We start from the raw sequence: 6552 nt of genomic DNA, 5'->3' as shown, positions 1-6552 counted from the left end.
TCAAATGTTGGCAAATCTCATTCCAGGAGGAATGATGCCTCCTCCTACTAATCTTTTTCAGAAGACGGGGGTGTGAGGATGCTCCACTGCTGCGATCATGAAATAGTCCCTCCTCGGGGCCAGTCGAAGTGATTGGGCAACAAAATGGCAAATGAAGTTTAATGTAGATAAGTGTAAAGTAATGCATGTTGGAATATGGGGGGATATGATAGAGGTATATAAAATCATGAGTGGTGTGGAGAGGGTGAATAAAGAAAAGTTATTCATAAGTTCCCATAATATAAGGACTAGAAGACACCAAATGAAATTAATGGGCAGCAGGTTTAAAACTAATAAGCAAAAGTTCTTCTTCACACAGCGCATAGTCAACCTGTGGAAGTCCTTGCCAGAGGAGGCTGTGAAGGCTAGAACTATAACAGCGTTTAAAGAGAAGCTAGATAAATTCATGAAGGTTAGGTCTATAAAAGGCTATTAGCCAGGGGGTAGGAATGGTGTACCTTGCCTCTCTTTGTCAGAGGCTGGAGATGGATGGCATGAGACAAATTGCTTGATCATTGTCTTCAGTCACCCGCTCTGGGGCACCTGGTGCTGGCCACTGTCGGCAGACAGGCTACTGGGCTAGATGGACCTTTGGTCTGACCCAGTATGGCCGTTCTTATGTTCTTATTCCTCCCCAGTGTCTCTTGGGACTCTACATCGAGACAGAGCGTCTACATTAGGAGAGCCTGCCTCAAATTGATTTTGAGGCTTCCCTGTAGTGTGGATGTGCTATTTAGAAATAAGCTGTTCCAGGAGATCTCTTCCAGAATAGCTGTTTATGAAAAAAGTTTGCAATGCAAATATCCCTTAGATAAACTGGGGCTCAGGGGCTGATTTTGGAACACTTGGGGTTGGCGATGCTGGAAATGTGTTTCCCAGTGACTGTACTTCTGGAACAGTCTTTCTCTGGGAATGGAGCTGTTGAAGTAAGGAAGAACTCTGACCAAAACAAATTCTGTGAGGAGTCTCTTCTCTCTATGAGAAGATTTCGCCCCACTTCTCCTGTCCCAGGCAGGTCTCAGCACAGAGACTCTACCCCACGTGCTCCCTGTGTGGGTCAGAGCATCACACTTGTCAGGGGCCCACTCAGCGGAAGGGGGGTCACTCCCAGCCTGCGCTGTGTTGCCCACCCATTCTGTGAGTGCGCGGTGGGGGGGGGAGGGACACACTGGCTGTAACAGGCCCCCCTTGCTACTTTCAGCCTGGAGTCTGCACTCGCCCAGACGCGAAGGGGCCTCTGAGGTGAAGAGCGACGCCCCGGCCCCGGCTCCTCGTGACACCGGCTATGACGATGTTGGAGACGGTGTCTCTGGAACAGCCACATAGGAACAGCTGAGCCCAGAGCAAAGCTCCTCTGAGGATATAGCTGCTGTAGGATTAGACGCTGCCTCCCCTACACGTTCATGGGCCAACGGGCATCAGACAGACCCTGCCTGGAACTGCTTCAATCCGCTTTTTTATCGCAATTTTGTATAGATCCAAGGAGCAGAGCGACTGAGCAGGGTCTGTGATTTCCTCTGTAACTTCCCATCGCTCAGCGTCGCGGGGCCTTTGCTGCCTTTTTCTTTCTAACACGGCTCCACTGGGAACTTTTGCTCTTTCTCATTAAAGCCTTTTGGAAGGTCTGTTGCTTCCCTTGGTCTGGGTAATTGGCGTGAGCAGGTTGTGGGGAAGCTCCTCTCGTGTCCCCTGCTCGACGTGAGCTGCCTTGGCCGGGACAAATGCTGGGGAGGGCGTGGGAGCTGCTCTGCTTTCATTGGATGCTGATCCCCTCCTGGCTGGGCTGCTCGCTCCGATCTGCCATCAGCTTCCGGCGCCCTGCACTCTGGTTTGGGGGCTTGGCCTGAACATCATGGCTGGGTGCAGGGTGCTGCCCAGAAATGACTCTGCTCCTTCCCTCAGCAAAGACCTTTGCGGGGCGGGGCTGACCAGGCAGGGGGATGTGACAGTTCTCAGGTCTGTTACTTTTGTCAAAAATGTGAATTGAAAAGAGAAAAAGGGGGAAAATTCCAACAAACGTTCATCTTCTCCCAGCTCTGGTCTTGGGCAACTGCTCATCCTCCCTGCAGAAGAGCATGTGTGTGCTCGTCTGCTAGGCCCTGCTCTGTTAGGCCAGGGGAGAAGAGTGTGACACAACAGATGTGTTGGTCTGCGCCACTCTCAAGATTTACTTTCACTGCATGAATAAGAGCACTCTCCCCCCCCCCCCCCCTACAGCTCAGGGAGTTTGGGTACAGACTAGGCCAGGGGTAGGGGTGAGGATGGACAAGAAGATGAGAAGTGCAGGTTCTGGGAAGGTGTTTAAGGGCAGCAGGGGTTGGGGGTGTGGTACTTATCAGGGCACTCCCTCTGGCAGCAGCCCCTAGGTGGAGGTGAGGGATCTCTGTGTACTGCTGCCCACAGAGACATCCCCACAGCTTCCCATTGGCCACAGAGCACTTGGGATGGGGTAGCATGCAGACACACACAGCGCACCAGGAGCCACAGGGATGTGCCGGCAGTTGCACGTAATAAGTAGTCAGGAAGCCACTCTGGCCCTGCTGCACTGTGGATGGTGGCAGCAGAGGCCCCTTTAAATTGCCTAGGGGATGCACAGGGGTGGCAGGCAGGCCTGAGGGAGAGACCCAGCCCCAAGCTTTGCTGGAGCAGGGCCCGTGGGCAGGACCATTCCTTGTGCCTGAGCACCCTGGGCCCATAGAACTCACTGTCCTTGTTCAGGCAGGGAAAATAAAGCCCCCGATGTTCCCCTCAGCTGCCGGACATGCAGAAACCACAGCACCTGGCAACTCATCAGTACGAGACGGACTCGCTCCAGCACTGCCAGAGCCAGGCAGAAAGTGGCTTCTGCCCCTTCCCTCATTTCCCCCATCCAGTGTCACTTCTCATCAGGGATGTGTGAGCTACAATGCCTAAGAACACTGTTGGAATCAGCCTATGAGCATTGAGAGGGTTCAGGTTTGGGGGTTGCTTTTGCAGGCCCACAATTCTTTATTCATCATGCCAGAGTGGGGAACAGCCTTGACACCCACAGAGGTAATGCCCAAGCTTCCCTCTAAGGGTATGTCTACACTACCCCCCTAGTTCGAACTAGGGGGGGTAATGTAGTCATACGGAGTTGCAAATGAAGCCCAGGATTTGAATTTCCTGGGCTTCATTTGCATAAAGCCGGCCGGCGCCATTTTTAAATGCCGGCTAGGTCGGCCCCCGTGCCGCGCGGCTACACGCGGCACGGACTAGCTAGTTCAGATTAGGCTTCCTAATCCGAACTAGCTGTACACCTCGTTCCACAGCTGGGCAGGACTCTTTAAGCAGTTGCAGGGCTGTGCCACTGGGCACTTAGAGAGGACCTTGGGTATTAACTCTGTGGGTATCAAGGCTGATCCGCACTCTGGTACGATGAATACAGAAGTGGGGGCCTGCAAAAGCAACCCCAAAACCTGATCTCTATTGGCTTGGTACAAATACTCCCCCCAAAATCCTAATACCCGGATTTTGGAGAATAAAAACCTCTGCCGCCACCCAAGTAATGGTGAGAAAACCAGGGAAGAGATCACTTGGGAAATCTCCTCCCTAAAAACCCCCAGGGGTACTTCAAGCTCTTTTCCACAAAGAGCTTTGAAAAGAAAAGAGAAAATACACCCTAGTCAGAGGCATGCAGATCCCACAGACAGATTTTCCAGGACACAGAAATGAACCAATGCCAGGTTAAGTTTAAAAAAAGAAATAACATTTATCATCAAACAATACAACCATTGCTAGCATGATGACTAGATGGAAAAAGTCACCAGTGAATACACTCATTCATTGGGGGACCCCCATGGGCTCAGGCCTCCATTTTCAATGCAAACCCAATTTTCCCTTCCATTTCATTCCCTAACTGGACTAACCCCACACAACACACCAGGTCCCAGAATTAAATATCTGCTTGATACTGGCCACCAACCAGACATTGATACATTGACCAATATTTGTTGCACCTGAAGATATAGCCATCTTTCTCTCCAACTTATCGTCTGTTTATCCAATCCATACTTTTTAATTTTCCGGCAATACTATGTGTCAGCCGACGGTCAGGGCAGTGTGTGTGTGTATGTTTCCGAGAAAAGGTTTAACGTCCGTGTCTTTACTGCTAGGACCGGGGTCCCGTCGCAGAGGGTGGCCAGCAGGCCAACAGACACCCCATTATATAGGAAGAGCTTATTACACCTTAGATTTCAGCTGCTAGAACACAGGGGTTCCTTCGCAGCAGGCAGCCTAGGGAAGGCTGAAAAGTGCCCCAATGGATCTGTCACCTGGGAGTGACACAGATCCAAACGCCCAAGCTCTTCCTATGCCTGTCTCTTTATGACCGGCTGAAGTTCTTTTAAATTGTGCTTGGTTCTGTTACAGCAACTGAAGGAGTCAGGTTAAAGCTTAAACAGTTACAGGTTTATTAAAAGACTTATAAAAGCATATGGTTACAATGGCTATTGCTCTATTTCTTAAATGCTAGCAAATATATATATATATATATGTCTTAACAATGATTACAGGAAAAAGGTAAAGATAGAAAATAGAAATAATGGTACCAAGTGACAGCTTAATCTTTAAAGAGCTCTAACACTATGTATATATATACTTAAACAAACGACCACATCCAGGTACAATTTTTACCCCTTTCTGTGCCTCTCGACTCCAGCGTGTCAGGCCAGGGCCGGTCTCTCAATTCCTAGGAAAGACGAATACGAGGTGGGCGTCCCCTTGGAACCTCGGGAGATCAAACACCAAACCCGACCAGCAGATAGATGGTAGATTGACACTCAGAGAAAATGTGCTGCTGGACCCATCTATATACCCCTGGGGGCCCGTATCCTCTTTCTTATCTAAGATGCCAAATTCTACTGGTCCGTTTTGTGGCGCGAGTTCTTACAAGCAAGTTTCAAGTTAATTTACACTTGCAAGAGAGATAACTAAATTGCGAGTACTAGACATTTTTTTACTGGCCGAGAGATTCCTCCCCCACGGACAGATGTGTGTTCATATCAATATGGGTTTGAGTCAAGGGCACTCCTTGGCAGCCTCTTGGTCAGCAATTGGCGTATCTCTGTTTACAGCCATTCACGATCACAGCAGCCTGGACCTTCTGCTCTGTGTGCCCTGTATGCTCCAGGCAAGCAAAAATGGATGTTACAAGGGGGGTTCCTGTCTGGCTACACTATGGGAGACTGAATTAAAAGTTTTATTAAAGTCAAGATACATCACATCCACCACCTTCCCCAGATACACCACTCACACAGAACTGGGGAGTGGGTAGCGGGAGTTCCATGAGAAGTCTATACCACCGATACCAGCTTCCAGGCCTGAGGTCATGGTAGAAGCCTAGTAACCTGGTGAGGTCTCTTAAATGGAGATACTGGAGCAGACAGCCATATCTGAGCCCTCAGAAGTGGCTCAGGAAGCCGAACACCAATGAGCTCTACACCAGACTTCCTGTACAATAGAGGAGACTCTGCAGTGCCTGGAGGTGGAAAACATGGACCTGAGCGCCCAAGCACATCAGGCCCTGCCCTTTCTCCTCCAGGTGAAGGTGGAGAACCCTGCAGAGACCCAACATCATCTTTGCCAGAAAAACTCCAGAACCAGCTTCTGGGAGTTGGCCAGGAAACCAGGGTCAGGAGCAGAGTGTTGAGACGGCTCCAGAGCATGGACAGGACCAGCTGGCTAAGCACCAGGGCCCTCCCTCACCGGGAGAGGAACCAGAGCATCCTGTCCATCTCCACAACCTCCCAGACATCCTGGCCTCCAATCCCTGCCAGTTGTTGGACAGAGGAAGAGGTGTGGCAGAAAGGTAAATACCCAGATAGAGCAGTGAGCCCATCCACTGCTGGATGGCTTAAAGTTCAGGTGGGAGGGAGCTCACCTACCACCCATCTCCGCCCAACAGTCCAGAGCTCTTGACACATGTGACCTGGGCAGAGGGGGCTCCCAAGTAGATGGCCTGGCAAGCTTCCAACCAGGTTCTGGCCCTCAAGGAGAACTTCATTGGCACACACCGACAGGGCCAGCCACAGCTCTGGTTCTTGGAGCACCAATCCCATCTCCCTCTGATGAAGGAGTCAAAGAAGAGCTTGGTCACCAAAACATACAGCCGTCTTGACAGCCGACTAGTTTGGTCAGGGCCCAGTTGATCCTAACCAGATACTAATTGGGACCTGTAGCTGAACACACAGAGTCCAGGAGACACCCATAATCCATCCAGTCCAGGGGAATGTGTAAATCTCTGCACAAGTTCTGCTTCAAACTATTAGCCAAGACTACACCGGCAAGTTACTGTGCAGTAAATCAACCCCCTGCGCTGTAACTTCCATGGTGTTCACACCAGGAAGGCACTGAAAATGCACTAGCTTAGCAGTTACCTCTCCCAGACAGTCATAAGGATCTTGCACAAAACTGAGGTTTAGTACAAAAAAATCCCGTCCACACTGCTTTTTTTTGCGCAAAAATCCTTTGCTAATGATGTCACTGAAGGATCAG

This window comes from Pelodiscus sinensis, chromosome 1 (assembly GCF_049634645.1).
Source record: "Pelodiscus sinensis isolate JC-2024 chromosome 1, ASM4963464v1, whole genome shotgun sequence".
NCBI lineage: Eukaryota > Metazoa > Chordata > Testudines > Trionychidae > Pelodiscus > Pelodiscus sinensis.
The sequence above is the reverse complement of the archived record's forward strand: the minus strand, read 5'-3'. Positions refer to the sequence as shown.